Genomic DNA, 20,782 nt, shown 5'->3' with positions numbered 1-20,782 from the left:
CTGATCTCCTTCAGAATGGACTGGTTGGATCTCCTTGCAGTCCAAGGGACTCTCAAGAGTCTTCTCCAACAACACAGTTCAAAAGCATCAATTCTTCGGCTCTCAGCCTTCTTCACAGTCCAACTCTCACATCCATATATGACCACAGGAAAAACCATAGCCTTGACTAGCTGGACCTTTGCTGGCAAAGTAATGTCTCTGCTTTTGAATATGCTATCTAGGTTGGACATAACTTTCCTTCCAAGGAGTAAGCATCTTTTAATTTCATGGCTGCAGTCACCATCTGCAGTGATTTTGGAGCCCCAAAAAATAAAGTCTGACACTGTTTCCACTGTTTCCCCATCTATTTCCCATGAAGTGATGGGACCAGATGCCATGATCTTCGTTTTCTGAATGTTGAGCTTTAAGCCAACTTTTTCACTCTCCTCTTTCACTTAACCTCCACTATATGTGATTGTGATCTTATTTGGAAATAGGATCTTTGTAGATATTAAACCTGTATGCAGGTCAAGAAGCAACAGTTTAACAGGACATGGAACAACAGCCTGGCTCAAAATTGAGAAAGGAGTAAGTCAAGGCTGTATATTGTCACCCTGCTTATTTAACTTATATGCAGAGTACATCATACAAAAATGCTGGGCTGGATGAAGCACAAGTTGAAATCAAAATTTCTGGGAGAAATATCAATAACCTCAGATATGCAGCTAATACTACCCTTATTTCAGAAAGCAAAGAGGAACTAAAGAATTTCTTGATGAAGATGAAAGAAGAGAGTGAAAAATTGGCTGAAACTCAACATTCAAAAAACTAAGATCATGGAATCCAATCCCACCACTTCATGGCAAATAGATGGGGAAACAATGGAAATGGTGACAGACTTATTTTCTTTGGTTCCAAAATCACTGCTGATGGTGATTACAGCCATGAAATTAAAAGACACTTGCTCCATGGAGGAAAAGCTATGACCAACCTAGACAGCATATTAAAAACCAGAGACATTGCCAACAAAGATCTGTCTAGTCAAAGCTATGGCTTTTCCAGTAGTCGTGTATGGATGTGACAGTTGGACCATAAAGGTTGAACACCAAATAATTGATGCTTTCGAGCTGTGGTGTTGCAGAAGGCTCTTGAGAGTCCCCTGGACTGCAAGCAGATCAAACCCATCAATACTAAAGGAAATCAATATTGAATATTCATTGGCAGGACTGATGCTGAAGCTGAAGCTCCAATACTTTGGTCACCTGATGCAAAGAGCCAACTCATTAGAAAAGAGGAGGGACAGATTACTGGGGAAGATTGAAGGCAAGAGGAGAAGGAGAGGACAGAGGGCGAGATGGTTCGATAGCATCACTGACTCAATGGATGAGTTTGAGCAAGCTCCGGGAGATGGTGAAAGTTAGGGAAGCCTGGCATGCTGCAGTCCATGGGGTTGCAAAGAGTCAGACATGACTGAGCAACTGAGCAACAGCAAAAATTCCAGTAAGAATCTGGTGATAAGATCATTCTGGGCTTAGGGGTCCCTATATCCAATGACTGCTCTCTTCATAAGAGAAAAGAGAGTGAGATTTGAGGCACAAAGACAAGGAGAAAAAGAGGCCACTAAAATCCATGTGAAGACAGAGGCCGAGACTGGAATTATATTACACAGCCACAAGTCAAGCAATGGCAAAGTTTGCCCAGAAGTTAGGAGATAAGCATGAAATAGATTCTTGTGAAGGAATCTCCTCCTCTCAAACAGTAAAAAAATAAATAAATAAATAAATTTCAACTGTATAAAGCCACCAAGTTTATGGTGATTTATTATGGCAGTCCTAGGGAATTGATACTCTGACATATTAAATAATTGCTAATGGCCTTGCATTCTTGTTATTAAATCCTAACACTAATTACAGCTAAAGTTATCAGGGCCTGTATATCTCTAGCTTGTATGAAGAAGGTTACAAGTCTTAGATGGTTTTTGGGGTGAGATTCTTAGTGAAGGCAGACCAAGTCAGACAGTTTTGGTTTTACCTCCACTCTGTCAGTAATTAAATGAAATCTCAGAAATTAAGTCATTTGACTAAGATTATTAAGCATGTAATACTAAAATTGTAAAAGTCCCAGTATATGTCTCCATGAAACAAGTTTCCCTCCCCACTAGTGACACACACACATACATATAAATATATCTTACCAAGCACCTTAATATGAACTACTAGCTTAAGTATCTTACAGCATTTGCCTATGTGCAAAGTAAAAAAAAAAAAAAGTTATTAGGATTAGGGTGAGTCTTTAAGACTTTTTATTACTTAGTGAATATATATATACACACACACAAACTGATTATGCTTCTCTTATCAGAAGTATGAAGTAGAATATAAAATTCTAAAACTTAGGATTTATAAAATATTGCAATTACATAAGAAAATTTATAACAAATAATATATGAGGAACAGAAAGAAGGCCCCAAAATATTTTTAGTTAGATTAAACCAAAATAACATAAATGGAGAAAAATGTTATGTTCATGGACCATAAAGAGATTCAGTATTGAAAAGATGTCAATTATATCAGTTCGATTTGTAGGTTCAATGTAATCCCAGTCAAAATTCCAACAGTCTTCTGTGTGTGTCTGTGTGTGTGTGCAACACAGAGAGAGAGAGAGATTTCAAGTAATTTTAACATTCATATGGAAATACAAAATGCCAATAATAGCCAAGACAGTCTTCTGGGACATAAAGAAGGAAATTTTGTTCTACCAAATGTTAAGACTTATTGTAAAATTACTATAGCTAAGAGAGTTTAGTATCTGTTTAATTTCTATATGGACCAATTTAATATTATTAGAAAATTCTGGATAAATCTGTATCTTTAAAGACACTATTTATGATAAAGATGGTACTGGTGATATAGAATAGCAAAGAAAAGACAGTTATTGTAATAAATGGTATCAGCTCAATTACTTTTCCATGTGGGAATAAAAATAAAATTTTATTTTCATTAAACTCTATGCACAAAAGTCAGTAGAGGATTGAAGGCCTAAATTTGAAAGGTGCAACATTATACTTCCAGAAGACAGTGAAAGTTACTCAGTTTTGTCTGACTCTTTGCAACCCCGTGGACTGTAGTGTGCCAGGCTCTTCTGCCCCTGTAATTCTCCAGGCAAGAATACTGGAGTGTGTGTGTAGTCATTCACTTCCCCAGGGAATCTTCCCAACCCAGGGATCAAACCCATTTCTTGCATTGTAAGCAGATTCTTTACCTTCTGAGCAATCAGGGAAGTCCAAAAGACTGTATTAGGAGACTATGCTTATGGTCTTGAAGAGTAGGGAAATAATTATTAAATGGTTAGTGAAAGATTGATGCTATGCTATGCTATGCTAAGTCACTTCAGTCGTGTCTGACTCTGTGTGACCCCATAGACAGCAGCCACCAGGCTCCCCCGTCTCTGGGATTCTCCAGGCAAGAACACTGGAGTGGGTTGCCATTTCCTTCTCCAATGCAGGAAAGTGAAAAGTGAAAGCGAAGTCGCTCAGTCGTGTCTGACTCTTAGTGACCCCATGGACTACAGCCTACCAGGCTCCTCCATCCATGGGATTTTCCAGGCAAAAGTACTGGAGTGGGGTGCCATTGCCTTCTCCGAAAGATTGGTAAACTACATTAAATGAAAAACTTAATCAGAAGATACCATCAAAAGAATAAAAGACTATCTAGAAAATGGAAGAATATATCCATAATAAAATTCAAAATATGTAAGTATGAAAATGACACAATCTGAGTGACTTGAATGATACTTCACACACAGAAATAATAAACATATACAAATGAGCTTTAACCTCAATAGGAATCAAAGAACTACAATGGAAAATTATAATAGGATGTCACCCTACACCCATCAGAATGACTGCTGTAAGACTTACAGGGCCTAGAGTTGGAGAGGATATGGTAAACCTGAAACTCATATACTGTTCTTGGTATTGTACATTGATAGAGTCTCTTTTGAAAACTGTCAGGCATTATCTTCTAAGGTTAACCAAATACATCCCCCAAACCCCATATAGGACTATCTGAAATACTCACATATGCCCCAAAGTCACATACAAGAATATTTACAAGAGATGTGTACAAGAATGTTCAGTTTTATTTGCAACAAACAAAAGTTGGAGAAAACTCAAATTTTCATCTGCACTAAAGGTGCTAAATAGTATGTTCATACAATATTCCTCTGTATTTCACTGCATACTTCAAGGAAAATACTGAAATATAGCTACATGCAATAACATGGATGAAACACTTAAAAAATAATACTGAGCAAAAAAATCAGACACAAAAGAGCAACACATGCATGATTCCAGTTATATCAAGTTAAAAAGCATGTACAACTATAGAGTGTTAGAAGTCATGACAAAGTATCTACCTTTAGAGAAGCAGAAGAGGTCCAAGTATAAAGAAGAGCTTCTAGACCTCTGTCAGCGCCCTACCTTTTGACCAACATGGTGGATACATGGTATTCAGTGTGTAGTAATTCATGGAGCTATATGTTTATTGGCATTTTTCTACATGTGTATTATAATTAAATACAAATATAGAAGACTGAAAAATGTGTAAGATAAATACAAAGCAAAGAAAACCAGTATGGTTTTCTCAACATCAGACAAAATATATTTTGAGGCAAATGGAATAACTAGAGAGAAGGAGGAGATACTTGTCTTTGTATATGTTACATTTGAAATATTTATTATACCTTCAAATAGAAATGTTGAGGAGCCAGCCAAATACAAGAGTGCAAAATTTATGGCAGAAACTAGTACAGGAACTAGATTCTGACTTGAGTTTCTATATCAGCATGTAGAAAGTATTCACAGCCATGGGACCAGATGAGGTCAGCCAGGTGGAGACACTATCAGTGTAAAAGAAGTCCAATGACAGAGTTGTGGAGGATTGGTTGTTACAGAAAGATGAAACAAATGAGGTAAAATTATCCAAATTTCATGTTAATTAGCACTTAGAGTTGAATTTATCCCAAGTGTTATTAACATTTCCACTTAGGCAATTTTTAATACACTCTTCAGACTTGCATTTGGAGGGCAATTTAATATTCCAGGTTCCACTGCCTATACCATGGGGAGGTTAGGATTTTTCCTCTCCTTCCTCCCTGGTCCTACAGTCAGCCGAATGCCGGGAACTTACACTGTTCTCAGAATCCCTGTTCTTTCCCTACCCAAATGCAGTCATTACTGGACCTCAAGTTCCTCAGAAACCATATCCACACTCAGTACCTACCCCTTTTCCCATATGCTTTGGAAAGGATGCTTGTCCTATGTATCATGTTCAAAGCCATGCATAAACACCAAGTTGGGATGAATACCAGCACTCCCAAACCTCATCTATGCCACATGTAACAAGATAGCCGCAAGGTGTCTATATTCTGAGTGGGCTGATATTAAGTCCTTGAGTCAGAAGGCAAAGGTGTGAAATGACTTCTTATCTGTTTCTAGTCATCTTTGATCTTCTGAGGGAAAGTCTAGGTAGATACTTCATTTGCCAGATTCCCTGACATTATTTTTAATGTGATTCCTACTGGATTACTGATTAAAAAGATTTTATAAATACTTAAGACTTTGATCTTTATCCTTATTCTTGCCCATGCTGATTGACTGCTTCTGAAATTCTGTTTCATATTTTTTCCCACTTGAAATTGTCCTGGACTTCATTTCTAGCAAGTGCCGTCAAGTAGGGCTTAGCAAACAGAAGCTTTTTGTTTGTACCACATCTGATTCCTCACTCAGAAGTGGGGGGTTAAGCACAAGATAAATGTAATTTATAAATTAAATAAGGAGGAACAACTACCAAATTGAGAAGATGAACAGTACTGCCTCTTATGGAAGAAAATGTACACATTGTCCCTTTGATCCATTTTTGATCTTGCAAATGTACAACAGAGAGAAGATGCTTTACCAATCATTGAGACAAAGGAAAGTGGATCATGCCAATAGGATACTTGACTAGGCCCTTGTGATCTGATGGAGATGTAAGACCTGGTGTGAGTCTAGGTCTTCCTATCAATTAGCTCCATGACCTTAGGCTGGCAGGACAGCCTCCCTGAGTCATTAACAAAGAAACAATTCTAAAGATAACTTCAAAAGAGTTTGGGTTGTGAGTATTGGATATCATGAAATATAAAAATGATTTCAGAAGCCATAAATAGTGTTAAAATATTGTTAATTGTGATTAACTTGATACCATTTCTGGACAACATGTAGTCATCATCTTAAATAAATAATACATCTAAGCCTCCCAAGACAAGTCTAAATAATTATAGTGAATATCTATCTTTTTTTTTTTGTCTCCCACATCTTTTAACACCTTTCCTTCTAATAATCCTTCAGTATTCCTCCAGAGGAGTATCTTCTTTCCCCAAGTTCTCCTCTTAAATTTGACTTTACATAAGCTTAATCACTTGGCTGTACAGAATGTCTCCAGAATGAGCTTGTGACTACATCACCACCAGAGGGACATAATTTTGAATGGAAAACCAACCTGAGACTTTCCTCTTTTCCTACCACATGAGAACTTGAAAGACTGTTATCATAGAAACAATTGGGAACTCACTCAAAGTCAGACAGGAAAACAGAACTTACCCAGAAGCAGTAGCAATGATGGATGGATTCTGGGATATAGCATGAATTTTGAATCGAGTTGCTCCTGAATCTTCCACTTACATCAGAAGAATTCCTAATGGTTAGAGATGGATAAAGGTTATATCAATATCATGTTCTAGAAGGAGGAACCTGTAGCTCAGAAATGTCAAATAATGTTTCTGATGCCATCTGTGTATGTGTAATATATATGCATATACATACATACACATATACATATATGTAAATATGTGAAGATCTGGTTACTGAAACAGAGCTTGAATTTGAATATCAGAGCTCTCTACCTACAAACTGTTAATTTTGCTGTTTTTTAGTTGCTAAGTCATGTCTGATTCTTTGCAACCCCATGTATTGGTCCATAAATATCTATGTGTGAGTATGTGTGTGGGTTAATTGTTTATTCAATACTGAAAATCAGTTTTGTTGTGATGACAGAATTTAAATACTCTTTATCACTTTGGGAACGTTCTCCAAAGAGAAGAATGCTAGAAATAAATTGAATTTTTTTCTCTTTTTAATAAGTCAAATTTCTTTAAGCACATATGGTGTTTATTTACATGATATTTACCAGAAACTTAATACAAGACTTTTAAAGGACATGAGTTCTGAGATATAATGCTATGTGCTAAAAATACATCTGCAGTTTCATATTTATATGTAAATATATACATACCTTCAAATAGTCATTTATGGCACACTAAGAATATATACTGAACTGTATCATAGTTAAATTTAAGATATAAGAAATTTGTTGCTTGTTAAATATTATGAGCTTCTTTTTTTGAGAGTTCTAGAAAGTTCTTTCTTTCTAAATGCTTGAGACCAGATCTGACCAATGTTGCACATTTAAATCCTCTAAAATGTTGAATGCAATTTAACTGTATTTTAGTAAAAAGTGGCAAGTCTTGAGTCCATCAGCATTTATATTGATTGTGATTTACAGATTACTAATGCAAGACCTTTCTCTGTGAATCTGTTCACTGTCTCCAGGTGAGACATAATTGCTTGGGAATTAACAACAATACTGTCTAACTTTCCATAACTTTCAGAATGACACAATGATACTGTGAGGTAATAAAAAGCAGCAGGACAGTGAAATCACCAGATGTTTTTGACTTATCTGAATGTACAGGTATCATACAGGGAAGGTCCTTTGTGGACCATGAGATACACAACCTTCTGCGTCCAAACTACACTTCCATATCAGGTAGCACTCCCCAATCTCTATAGGAGCAAGCTCTGGCATTTAAAAGAGTGCTTTTTAAAGAGCAAGGCTGTGATTGTCAGAGCTATTGAAGGTTGTTCTTCTCAGGATCATAAGTCAATAATTTGAAGAGAGGTTTTTATTTTAGATGTTGGGTGTCAATTGTTTCTGTCAACATTGTATTTGCCAGGAAAATCTGTCAGGTAGATATGATAATGTGACAGCTCTAAGCATTGTCTTATGTGTCAAAAAAATAAAAAGGTATGGGCCGAATAGCAGTATTGTATCCTCAGAAAATAGAAAAAAGGAGAAAAACAGAGGAGAAAAATTTAATGCCTGTAGGATTAATTTTCTTTGCACAATAAAACACATTCAATATTATTCAATTGTTCAAAGGAGCATGAGAAGTACAAGAAAAGCTCTAAAATAGCACTACCCTTACGCTAGCCCGGAAACACTGGTTGCTCCTGAAAATAGTAAGAGAGTAACAAATGTTTCCTCTAGTCTCTGACCTTGTAAAAATGAGTTTGTACAACAGAAGACCAGGATGCTACTTGCTGTGGATACCGAGACAAAAAAATATGGAGAAATGAAGAGCATCTGAAATGTTATCACCTACAATTTTAGGTAGAGCTGTAGAGGCTTCAGGTGACAAGGGAGCCTGGCGTGCTGCAGTTCATGGGGTCACAAAGAGTAGGACATGACTTAGTGACTAAACAACAATAGAATACCTAAGCAATTTTTGCTCTAGTAACAGAGACATTAATTATTTCACTTTGAAGAAATATGAAAAAGTCAGTTGTGGGATTGGTCCAACAATATCGTTCTTTGTTCTCATTGAACTTTTATCATGGGCTTGTGTCCGAGTCACATTAGAGATACCACAACTCCGGAATCATATCATCACACCAGTGATCTCAATGCAGAGGAAGTGGCAGGAACAGGAATTTACTTTCACCAAAGGAAAACCTTTTAATGAAATCCAAAAAGATTGCCATTCACATTCTATTGGTCATAACTGTGTCACTGGGCAACTTGAATCAGCCAGGTAAGAGGCTGGAAAGTGAATATCAACAAAAGGATGGTCACACTTGACTTGCCTCAGTATCACTCAGTCCATTCTGCTGGACATATTTCAGCACTAAAAAAGAATAGGGATCTGTGAGCAAAAATGGAGGGGAAAATGGCAATTGGAGAGGCAATAACAGTCTGTGACAGCTACCACGGAGCTACTAAACTACTACTTTCTCACATCTCAATTCATGGAATTGGTATAAACTCTCAAATTTGGCCATTTGAAAGAAAAGATGAGAATAAGAATGTGTGCATCATCTCTTTTTCTTAACTGACTCACATCACATTTTTTACTGATAAATTTGCATATATGATAAAACAGTGGGTTGAATGGTGATTCCCAAAATAATATGCCTACATTCTAATATCCAGAAACTGTGAGTTTGCTTTTGTTTGAGAAAAAAGAATCTTTGTAGATGTAAAGATTTTGAAAGAAGATCATCTTAGATTATCCAGGTGAGCCCTAAAGCTAGGAACTTTTATTCTATGAAAGAGACAAAGAGGGGATGGGACAGAAGGGGAGGAGGCAATATGACCCAGAGGCAGAGATTAGAGCAATACAGTCACAAGTCAAGAAGCATTTGGAGACACCAGAAGCTGGAAAAGTCAAGGAAATTAACCTTCCTTAGAGCCTTCAGACAAAGCACAGTCCTGCTGACACATTTCTTTCAGACTTCGGGACTCCATAACTGTGAAAGGATAAATGTTGTTTTCAGTCAGTCCTGTCCTCCCTTTCTTCATTGCTTCTCCCTCCCTTCCTCTCTCTCTTTCCTTCTCTCTCTCTCTCCTGTTCTCCTTCTCTCTTCTCTCCTATTTCTTTCTCTTTTTTGTACTGATACTCGAGTCTGTATTAAACAATCTATAATATTTAAGTCTGGAAGAACTGTCAGCAAATATGTGGTCCCCATGGACTATACAGTCCATGGAATTCTCCATGCCAGAATACTGGAGTGGGTAGCCTTTCTCTTCCTCAGGGGATCTTACCAATCCAGGAATCGAACTGGGGTCTCCTGCATTACAAGAGGATTCTTTACCAACTGAGCTATCAAGGAAGCCCCTATGACTTTATATATGGGTTAATTTTGCTTTTACTTGTTACAGTCTTTAGTATTTTTTTATTTAGTTTTGATATATGTAATATGAATACCTTATATATGAAGGTATGTAATCTAAGAATTTTCTTAAGTGTTCAAATTTGTTACTGTAAGGCTTTTCCTCTTTTTTTATTTCTTAAATCTTTGTTGTATCTGTAATTATGTCTCCTTATGTGCAAGAGTAGACAGCTATTTTTTGTTTGTTTTTGATTTTTGGTTATTTATTTTTTTTAAGTGAAGGATAATTGTTTTACAGAATTGTGTTGGTTTCTGCCTAACATCAGCATGAATCAGCCATAGGTACACCTATGTTCCCTCCCTCTTGAATCTCCCTTCCACTTCCCTCCATATCTGACCCATCTAGATTGTTACAGAGCCCCGGTTTGAGTTCCCAGAGTCACACAGCAAATTCCCATTGGCTATCTATTTTACATATGGCATTGTAAGTTTCCATGTTACTCTCTCCATACATAACACCCTTTCTTTCCTCCCCCCAACCCCACCCATTGTCCATAATGTTCACTATGTTCGCCGTTCTGTGTCTGTGAATGAATATACTATGTCTGTGTATTCATTGCTGCCCTGCAAAAAATTTCATCAGTACCATCTGCCTAGATTACATATATATGTGTTAGTATATGATATTTGTTTTTCTTTTTCTAACTTACTTCACTCTGTATAATAGGCTCTAGGTTAATTCACCTCATTGGAACTGACTCAAATGCATTCCTCCTTATGGCTGAGTGATATTTCATTGTATATATGTATCACAGCTTCTTTATCCATTCATTTGTTGATGGACATCTAGATTGCTTCCATGTTCTAGCTATTGTAAATAGTGCTGCAATGAACATTGGGGAACATGTATCCTTTTCAATTTTGGTTTCCTCAGAATATAAGTCTAGTAATGGGAATGTTGGGTCATATGGTGGTTTTATTCCTTGTTCTGTAAGGAATCTCCATTCTGTCTTTCACAGTGGCTGTATCAATTTATATTTCCATCAACAGTGCAAGAGGGTTACTTTTTCTCCACAACTTCTCCAGCATTTATCATTTGTTGACTTTTGATGATGGCCCATTCTGACCAGTGTGATTTGCATCTCTCTAATAATAAGAGATACTGAGCATCTTTTCATGTGTTTGTTATCCATCTGTATGTCTTAAAAGTAGACAGCTATTTTTTTTAAAATTGATCTTAGCAGAGGTTTGCGTAACTTTTATTCAGTTCAGTTCAGTTGCTCAGTCTTGTCCGACTCCTTGCAACCACATGAACCGCAGCACACTGGGCCCCACTGTCCATCACCAACTCCTGGAGTCTACTCAAACTCATGTCCATAGAGTCAGTGATACCATCCAACCATCTCATCTTCTGTCGTCCCCTTCTCCTCGTGCCTTTAATCTTTCCCAGCAGCAGGGTCTTTTCCAATGAGTCAGCTCTTTGCATCAGGTGGCCAAAGTATTGGAGTTTCAGCTTCAACATCAGTCCTTCCAATGAACACCCAGGACTGATCTCACTTAGAACGGACTGGCTGGATCTCCTTGCAGTCCAAGGGACTCTCAAGAGTCTTCTCCAACACCACAGTTCAAAAGCATCAACTCTTCAACACTAAGCTTTCTTTATAATCCAACTCTTACATCCATACATGACCACTGGAAAAACCATAGCCTTGACTAGATGGACCTTTGTTGGCAAAGTAATGTCTCTGCTTTTTAGTATGCTATCTAGGTTGGTCATAACTTTCCTTCCAAGGAGTAAGCGTCTTTTAATTTCATGGCTGCAATCACTATCTGCAGTGATTTTGGACCCCCAAAAAATAAAGTCTAACACTGTTTCCCCATCTATCTGCCATGAAATGATGGGACCGGATGCCATGATCTTCGTTTTCTGAATGTTGAGCTTTAAGCCAACCTTTTCACTCTCTTCTTTCACTTTCATCAAGAGGCACTTTAGTTCTTCACTTTCTGCCATAAGGGTGGTGTCATCTGCATATCAGAGGTTATTAGGCCTTTGAAAAAATAATATTTGGCTTCTTGACCCTATGTACTATGTTTTTATTTTTCTTTCAATTGTTTTATTCTTATTCTTTATTGCCAACCACTTTATTTAGATGTATATATTGTTCTTTTAATAACTTTTTATTTTGCTGATTAACTTTTATGCTTTATTTAATTTTATATCATGGATTCTATAAATATCCTTCAAATTACTGCATGTTCTGTAATGATATTTTGGTTTGCATTATTTTTATTATCATTAAGTGCTATAAGATTGTAACATTACATTATGATTTCTTATCTGATCTATTAATTCATTTATTGGAAGATTTTTGTTTTTGTCTGTAATAAATGTGTCAAAATACACAAGTAGGCTGTGAGACTTGTCAGTTTGGCCCTCAAATTATGTCATTATTTGCTTATTATATTTGAGACTATTCTATAGAATCATATACATTTACAACCACTATATCTTTATTGGGAATCAAACTTTTATTATATGAGACCTTATTATATATAGTGAACTCTTCTCAAGTTATGGGAATATTTCCTAGTTTTATATTCTAGTTGTACCATTTAACATCTGCAAGACTTTGGTAAGCCTATTTAAACATTTTGTTAATAACAACTGGTTAAAAAAGTAATAATAGGAAATAGGAATGGACATGTAAAGTGCCAAGATTAAGCCTAAGACAAGGTAAACATTACATAAACATTTACCATTATGATGATAATAATAATGATTGACATGACTTATGATGAAAAATATCACTTTAACCTTTCAGTATGTGTTTTATATGTAGCACATAGCTGATTTTTGTTTTGCTGTTCACTGTCAATCAATTTTCCAGCTAATATATTTAACCCATCACATTGACTTGAATATTAATCTATTCTGGCTTATTTCTACCATCTTTGTAGTTTCTCATTTTTTGTTTAATATTTTTTCCAGCACTCTTTCCCCCCATCTTCCTGCTTTTGAGGATTAATTACTTATTTGTTTCCTATTCAATTTATTTTGCTAACTTTGCTATTTAATCTCTATTATTTGCTATTCAATTTCTATTATTCTATTCCTATTATTATTATAATTTTTCTATTCTAGTTCTATGTTTTAAATAAGTTCCTGAAATACCATAATGTAAAAAGAAAAATAAATTAACATCTTTTCTCTTAACTATTAAAAATAAAATGACATGACAATATACTATCCCACATTAACACTTTCTGATTTACCCATTTTTCAAAATTTTAATGTTACAGATTAGCTAATATTGCATATCATTTGATAAAATAATGTTTTTTTTTTTTTACATTTGCTGTTAAATATCCATTTCCCTGGGTCAGCATTTCTTCTTATATTTCAGCCTTTTCTCTAAGATCATCTTTCTGAATTTCAAACTTTAGAAATTACTTATTTTTCTAAGGTGTTAAATTTTCTCAGTTAATATTAAATGTCTTTATTTTTCTTCTTAAAACATAATTTTTTTAAACCTGTGTATATTGGCAGTCATTTTTTTCTCAGCTTTTTAAATAAATAAATATACATATTTGCTATCTCTGGCTTCTATAGTTATTGTTAAATTTAAGATCTGTGGTATGTATAATAATAATTGTTTCTATTTAAGTAAGTCCTGCTGTTGCTGCTGCTAAGTCGCTTCAGTCGTAGCCAACTCTGTGTGACCCCATAGACGCAGCCCACCAGGCTTCCCTGTCCCTGGGATTCTCCAGGCAAGAGCAGTGGAGTGGGTTGCCATTTCCTTCTCCAATGCATGAAAGTGAAAAATGAAAGTGAAGTCGCTCAGTCGTGTCCGACTATTCACGAACCCATGGACTGTAGCCCACCAGGCTCCTCCATCAATGGGATTTTCCAGGCAAGAGTAGTGGAGTGGGGTGCCATTGCCTTCTCTGAAGTAAGTCCTAGACATTAAAAAAAAATTATAAAAGTTTTGATGTTTTCTAGATTTCTTGTTAATAATCTTAATTCTCTCACCAGATCTTGAAAATTCTCAGACATTTTCTATGAAAACATTTTTTTTCTTCTATTTATTGGATTCTAGTTGGAGAAATATCAATAACGTCAGATATGCAGAAGACACCACCCTTATGGCAGAAAGTGAAGAGGAACTAAAAAGCCCTCTTGAAGAAAGTGAAAGTGGAGAGTGAAAAAGTTGGCTTAAAGCTCAACATTCAGAAAACAAAGATCATGGCATCCGGTCCCATCACTTCATGAGAAATAGATGGGGAAACAGTGGAAATGGTGCCAGACTTTATTTTTTTGGGCACCAAAATCACTGCAGATGGTGACTGCAGCCATGAAATTAAAAACGCTTACTCCTTGGAAGGAAAGTTATGACCGACCTAGATAGCATATTCAAAAGCAGACACATTACTTTGCCAACAAAGGTTCGTCTAGTCAAGGCTATGGTTTTTCCTGTGGTCAAGTATGGACTTGAGAGTTGGACTGTAAAGAAAGCTGAGCACTGAAGAATTGATGCTTTTGAACTGTGGTGTTGGAGAAGACTCTTGAGAGTCCCTTGGACTGCAAGCAGATCCAACCATTCCATTCTGAAGGAGATCAGCCCTGGGATTTCTTTGGAAGGAATGATGCTAAAGCTGAGACTCCAGTACTTTGGCCACCTCATGCGAAGAGTTGACTGATTGGAAAAGACTCTGATGCTGGGAGGGATTGGGAGTAAGAGGAGAAGGGGACGACAGAGGATGAGATGGCTGGATGGCATCACTGACTCGATGGATGTGAGTCTGAGTGAACTCCGGGAGTTGGTGATGGACAGGGAGGCCTGGCGTGCTGCGATTCATGGGGTCGCAAAGAGTCGGACACGACTAAGTGACTGAACTGAACTGAACTGAACTGAGCTGGGTATCTTTGAGCCCTTTCATTTTTTTCCTCCAGATTGTTTTTGTTTTTTTTCTCTTTAAATTTTTGCTCCCCTTTTCTCTCTAGATTTTAGGGAATTCCTTTAGGTCTGTCTTCCAGTTATCTAAAATCCCACCTCACCTATATCTAATCTCTTATTTATTCTATATACTTCCTATTTTAAAATATTTTCTTTTTCATTCTTGAGTTGCATTTTATTTATATCTTCCATTTTCAGTAGAATCTCACTTTCTGAAAACCTTTACTGTTTTCTCATTTTGGATTCTATCAAAGCATTTTACATAGTATTTGAGGGTTTTGTGCCTTATAAATTCAAGATATATAAATTTGTGGTTTAATTATGTCTGTTCACTTCCATTCATGGGCATTGCTCCTTTGTGTATTTTATGGTCTTAAGTGGTAATCTCATATTTGTTTGAACTTATTTCAGTGAATGCTAACTATCTGTTAAGGAATGCTTTCTTCTAGATGTGCTTTGTGTTTTTTTCTGCCAGAAATCATGAATGCTATTTTCTTGGTACTCTTTGAGTATATATTGAGAATACTTATATAAAGAAATAATCTCTGTTTCAACTGTTTCACCTTGTTTAAAGCCAAAGAGCTAGTTTTTTGAACTCTGCACTGCTTTAGGCATTCTTCTCCTCAGATTAAACCTATCCTATCTTCATGAATCTACTTTAAATTTCTGATCTTTTTTTTTTTTTGTAGATGTGTGGTGGACAGGGCCAAAAAGTTTTCCATTATTTTGTGTCAGCCTGGCAATATAGTAATAATATATGTTTTCACTTCCATTCCCAGGGAAGGTCTAGATATTTTATTATAAAAGGACTTACCTGATTATCTGATCTGCCATCTTATTAGAAGACATCCATAACTTCTTTACTAGTATTTCACTTAAGTGACTTAGGGAAATAATTTAATTTGATAGTCTACAGCTCTAAAGCAGCATTGCAATTGTACTAGTACATTTCCTACACCTACATTTGGATATGTTAAAAAAATAAGTCTATATTTTTGAAGTTGGATATTATGACATTATACATTATTTTATGATAGATCTATTTTTTAAAGTGATATAAGAAAGGAAAGATGATCATTTTCTCAGAATTGGAGACTCAAACTCATATTAATGGAGGGACAAAGTAGCTAATGAGTCCAACAGGTCTAACGCTAACCTGACCTGGATACACCCTTTCTATAGCGGGGAAACCAGGACTTCATTCCAGTTCGTTGGTAAGATGTGAATGTGGCTCCAGTTTGGACAGTTTTCTGATTATTTTTTAAGATAAACTTTATTTCTAATTTTATTTTAATAAGTCCTACTGTTTATATATGCACTAACAGCTCATTTCATTTTTTAAGTATCATGTTGAGCAAAGAAAAGTAGTTTTACTTCGACTGTAGTCTATGATTTTAAATTTTAGAACTTTGAGGGTCCTTAGAAGTCATCTGTGCAATATATACGTTTCACATATGACATGCTTAAAATTCAGCCATGTTGAAAAATTAGCTGGTGGTGGCAAATAATACCACCATTTAGGCAAATGCCAAAATTCTTTTGAGTATTTTGAAATACTAATTCAGTCCTCTTTCAAAGTTCTAGGATCCAGCTCATCCAAACAAGTGAAAAAGTGATAACTGCATAAAAATCTCTATCACTACAATGTTCCTAAACCTTTCTGCTTGTACCACATGATTTTCTATTTAATTTAAATGGAGCACAACAACCAAGGTGTGTATACATATGTCTGATGCAAAGGTATTATTTAATAAGAAACACAGAAATTTTAGTACAGAAGTCTATAAATTTAATATAATCCTAGGGTATCATGTATTAATAATGACAAATCTTGAGTGAATGGCTTTCATTACTAAAGATCCTTGGGAACACCAGACATATCTATAAAACACAGTTGATTTCATTTCATAAACCCTATCAAGTCTTAAGATCAGCAAGATTTCTAAGATTCTTTTAAATTATTTGTTGGGGTTTGAAATATATACATAGTCATATTATTTGTGTGACTATATGATTAATATTCATTGCAATTTGTTATAAATAGGACTTCAAAGAACTCACACAACTCAATAACCAAATAACACCCTTGCTGCTGCTGCTGCTAAGTTGCTTCAGTTGTGTCCGACTCTGTGCGACCCCATAGACAGCAGCCCACCAGGCTCCCCCCGTCCCTGGGATTCTCCAGGCAAGAACACTGGAGTGGGTTGCCAGTGCCTTCTCCAATGCATGAAAGTTAAAAGTGAAAGTGAAGTCGTTCAGTCATGTCCGAGTCTGCGACTCCATAGACGGCAGCCCACCAGGCTCCTCAGTCCATGGGATTTTCCAGGCAAGAGTACTGGAGTGGGGTGCCAAAATCCAATTAAAAATGGGATTGTGATAATATGTATCAAATTTCAGGGCATTATGCTAAGCAAAATGAGCCAAAGATGGATGCTACATAGTATCACTTATTTTTAGAAACTATCACATCTGTAATGCAGAAGACTGGGGTTCCATTCCTGGGTCAGGAAAATCAAATGGAAAAGGAAATGGCTACCCACTCCAGTATTCTTCCCTGGAGAATTCCATGGACTGAGGAGCTTGGTGAGCTAAAGTTCTTGGGGTTGCAAAGAGTTGGACATGACTGAGTGACTGATAAACACACACACACACACACACACAGAAATAGATGCCAGGGTCTGAAGGATGGGGGAACTAGGAAGAAGTTGATATAAGGATGCAAACTTTCAGCTGTAAGATGAATAAGGTCTGAGTATCTAATGCAAAACATAGTGACTATAGTTTTAATACTGATTATGTAACCGAAATTTGCTAAGAGAAGAACTTAAATGTTTTCACCAAAATATACACACTGTGATAAATATGTTAATGAACTGGATGATGGGAATCCTTTCACAATTTATCATATATAAAATTGCTATGACATAATTTAAATATCTTACAATTTCAGTTGTCAATAATACTCAGTAGAGCTGAAAAAAATGAATATTCATTAACTTAACAAGTCAGTCAGCTACAATGGATAGACATAATAGCAGGCATAAAAAAGGGAGACATCATAATCTGGTGAAAAAATAATAAACCATAATTAGGAACTCAAAGTTCAGCTTTTAAATTGTTCAAAGATTATGTATCTTGACCATGCCACATTAACAAAACAGATTTCAAATGGTTATATAATGCCATGTGGCTTGAATCATATGCTGAAGAGAGCAGCAAACCTCACGTATAGAAAATGCTGAAAAAATATTAGCTAAAATCATGAAATACTCTTTATGAACGTTCTCTCATTTATTTTTTAAGGCATGAGGAAGATGGTATTATTTTCCCATTTTACAGACAAGAAAACTAAAGCTCAGACTAATTCATTTGCCAGTTGTCCTACTAAGATATAGCAGAGGTGGGTTTCAACCAAATTCTTAATTCCAGAGTCCTTTTTTTTTTTTTTTTTTACTACTATAACCTTTGGCTACAGAGCATAATATATTAGATGGTATTTAAATGCCAAATGACTGATGATAAGCAATAAATGATGTCAAAAAAGGGGACGTATTGATCAATGAAATCTTTACAGAGGAGGTGGAAATTTCTGTAGGAAGGAGAAAAAGACAGAAGTATTTGGTTCAATAAGAGTAAAAAGAATCACAAAGCAGGACACTTGATATGTCAGGTTGTATTTTACAAAAATGACCTTGGCAATATTGCCTGTTTAGGAGTTCCCATGCTCTTCCAGAACCTTGACATTCCCTATCAAGAGGTGAATTATATTTCTCCTTTTCTTGAAACTCACTACATTTTCACAACTGCTTTAACAAATAAAATAAAAAGAGAAGTAAAACTGTTAGAAGCTGTTCCTTCATATAAGTGTAATGTGGCATGCTAGAGTTCTGCAGAGAAGCAGAACCAATAAGACATATGGATATATAGAAAGAAAGATTTATTTTAAGGACCTGGATTATATGACTGTGGGGGTTGGCAAGTCTGAGATCTGCAGGTCGGCAAACAGGTTAGAAACCCAGGACAAAGTGAAAATTGCAGTTTTGAGACCAAAGACAGTTTCCAGGCAGAATTCTTTCCTCCTTGGGGTATTTCATTTTTCACTTCTAAGGTATTTCACTGATTAAATGAGGCCCACCCATGTTAGGGAGAGTCAGCTGCTTTACTGTACTATTGATTTAAGACTATTGATTTAAGAGTAAGTCACACCTAAAATCTACCTTCACAACATCTAGACCACTGCTTAACCAAGCAATTGAGTACCACAGCTAGTTGACAAAAAATTAAGCAAAACACATGAGCTGAGTAAATATCACATCAACACAATTATATAACAAAAATCAATTCAAGACTTATAGCAATGAAAGAATTTGGCTGAATCCAAAGTTTTATACATTTGCTTTGGTTATTAGGACTTGAGGTATTTCATTTGTATCAATTTTCAGAAGTGTACATATATATGTCCACCTCATAAATCTGAGGATGTCAGTATTTAAATGATAATCAATACAATATATCTTACAAAGGATAATTTCATTTAACAAAATATTTCCAAGAAAGTACTGTCATTAGTTCCTATCCTAAGACTCCCAGGGAAGTAAAAATAATATTCGAATTTTGCATTCTTGTCTAAGTTTAAATATGGTTTGTTCTTGGCTGTTAGAAAAATCAGTCATTAACAAGAGAGCTTTGGAATGACTGCTGAAACTCTGAGGCAGTATTTTGGCAGATGACACAACTGGGATGAGTGTAGACTCTTTGGCCATAGATCTGATTTTGTCCTGTACTAGCTGTGCAATCTTAGGCAAGTCTCTTAACCAGTCTAAGAATAACAGTTCTCACTTTTCTGTTCAGTTGCTCAGACACGTCTGATTCTTCATGACACCATGGATCACAGCATGCCAGGCCTCCCTGTCCAACACCAACTCCCAGAGTCTACTCAAACTCATCTCCATTGAGTCGGTGATGCCTTCCAACCATCTCGTCCTCTGTCATCCGCTTCTCCTCCTGCCTTCAATATTTCCCAGCATCAGGGTCTTTTCAGATGAGTCAGCCCTTTGCATCAGGTGGCCAAAGTATTGGAGTTTCAGCTTCAACATCAGTCCTTCCAATGAACACTCAGGACTGATCTCCTTTAGGATGGACTGGTTGGATCTCCTTGCAGTCCAAGGGACTCTCAAGGGTCTTCTCCAACACCACAGTTCAAAAGCTTCAATTCTTTGGCATTCAGCTTTCTTTATAGTCCATCTCTCACATCCATACATGCCCATAGCCTGGAAAAACCATAGCCTTGACTAGACGGACCTTTGTTGGCAAAGTAATGTCTCTGCTTTTTAATATACTGTCTAGGTTGGTCATAACGATTATTTCCTACCAAGGAGACTTTTAATTTCCTACCAAGTAGTCTTTTAATTTCACGGCTACAGTCACCATCTGCAGTGATTTTGGAACCCAGAGAAATAAAGTCAGCCACTATTTCCATTCTTTCCCCATCTATTTGCCATGAAGTGATGGGACTGGATGCCATGATTGTAGTTTTCTGAATGTTGAGCTTTAAGCCAACTTTTTCACCCTCCTCTTTCACTTTCATCAAGAGGATCTTTAGTTCTTCTTCACTTTCTGCCATAAGGGTGGTGTCATTAGCATTTTTGAGGTTACTGATATTTTTCCCAGCAATCTTGATTCCAGCTTGTGGTTCATTCAGCCCATGTTTCTCATGATGTACTCTGCATATATGTCAAATAATCAGGGAGACAATATACAGCCTTGATGTACTCCTTTTCCTATTTGGAACCAGTTTGTTGTTCCATGTCCAGTTCTAACTGTTGCTTCCTGACCTGCATACAGGTTTCTCAAGAGGCAA

General features: G+C 36.3%; 1 long non-coding RNA gene across 1 annotated transcript in view; it reads right to left on the bottom strand.

Moving 5' to 3' along the window:
- LOC129637952 (uncharacterized) overlaps positions 1-20,782 on the bottom strand; it is a 478,487-nt gene that overhangs the window by 269,117 nt on the left and 188,588 nt on the right. Inside the window, exon 3 of the long non-coding RNA XR_008707641.1 lies at positions 6,620-6,713. This is a non-coding gene — a long non-coding RNA (uncharacterized LOC129637952). The remainder of the gene's footprint in view (positions 1-6,619; positions 6,714-20,782) is intronic.

The sequence above is a fragment of the Bubalus kerabau genome, chromosome 1 (genome assembly GCF_029407905.1).
Source record: "Bubalus kerabau isolate K-KA32 ecotype Philippines breed swamp buffalo chromosome 1, PCC_UOA_SB_1v2, whole genome shotgun sequence".
NCBI classification, from domain to species: Eukaryota; Metazoa; Chordata; class Mammalia; order Artiodactyla; family Bovidae; genus Bubalus; species Bubalus kerabau.
Note: the sequence above shows the minus strand (reverse complement) of the source record. Positions and strands in the feature narration are given on the sequence as shown.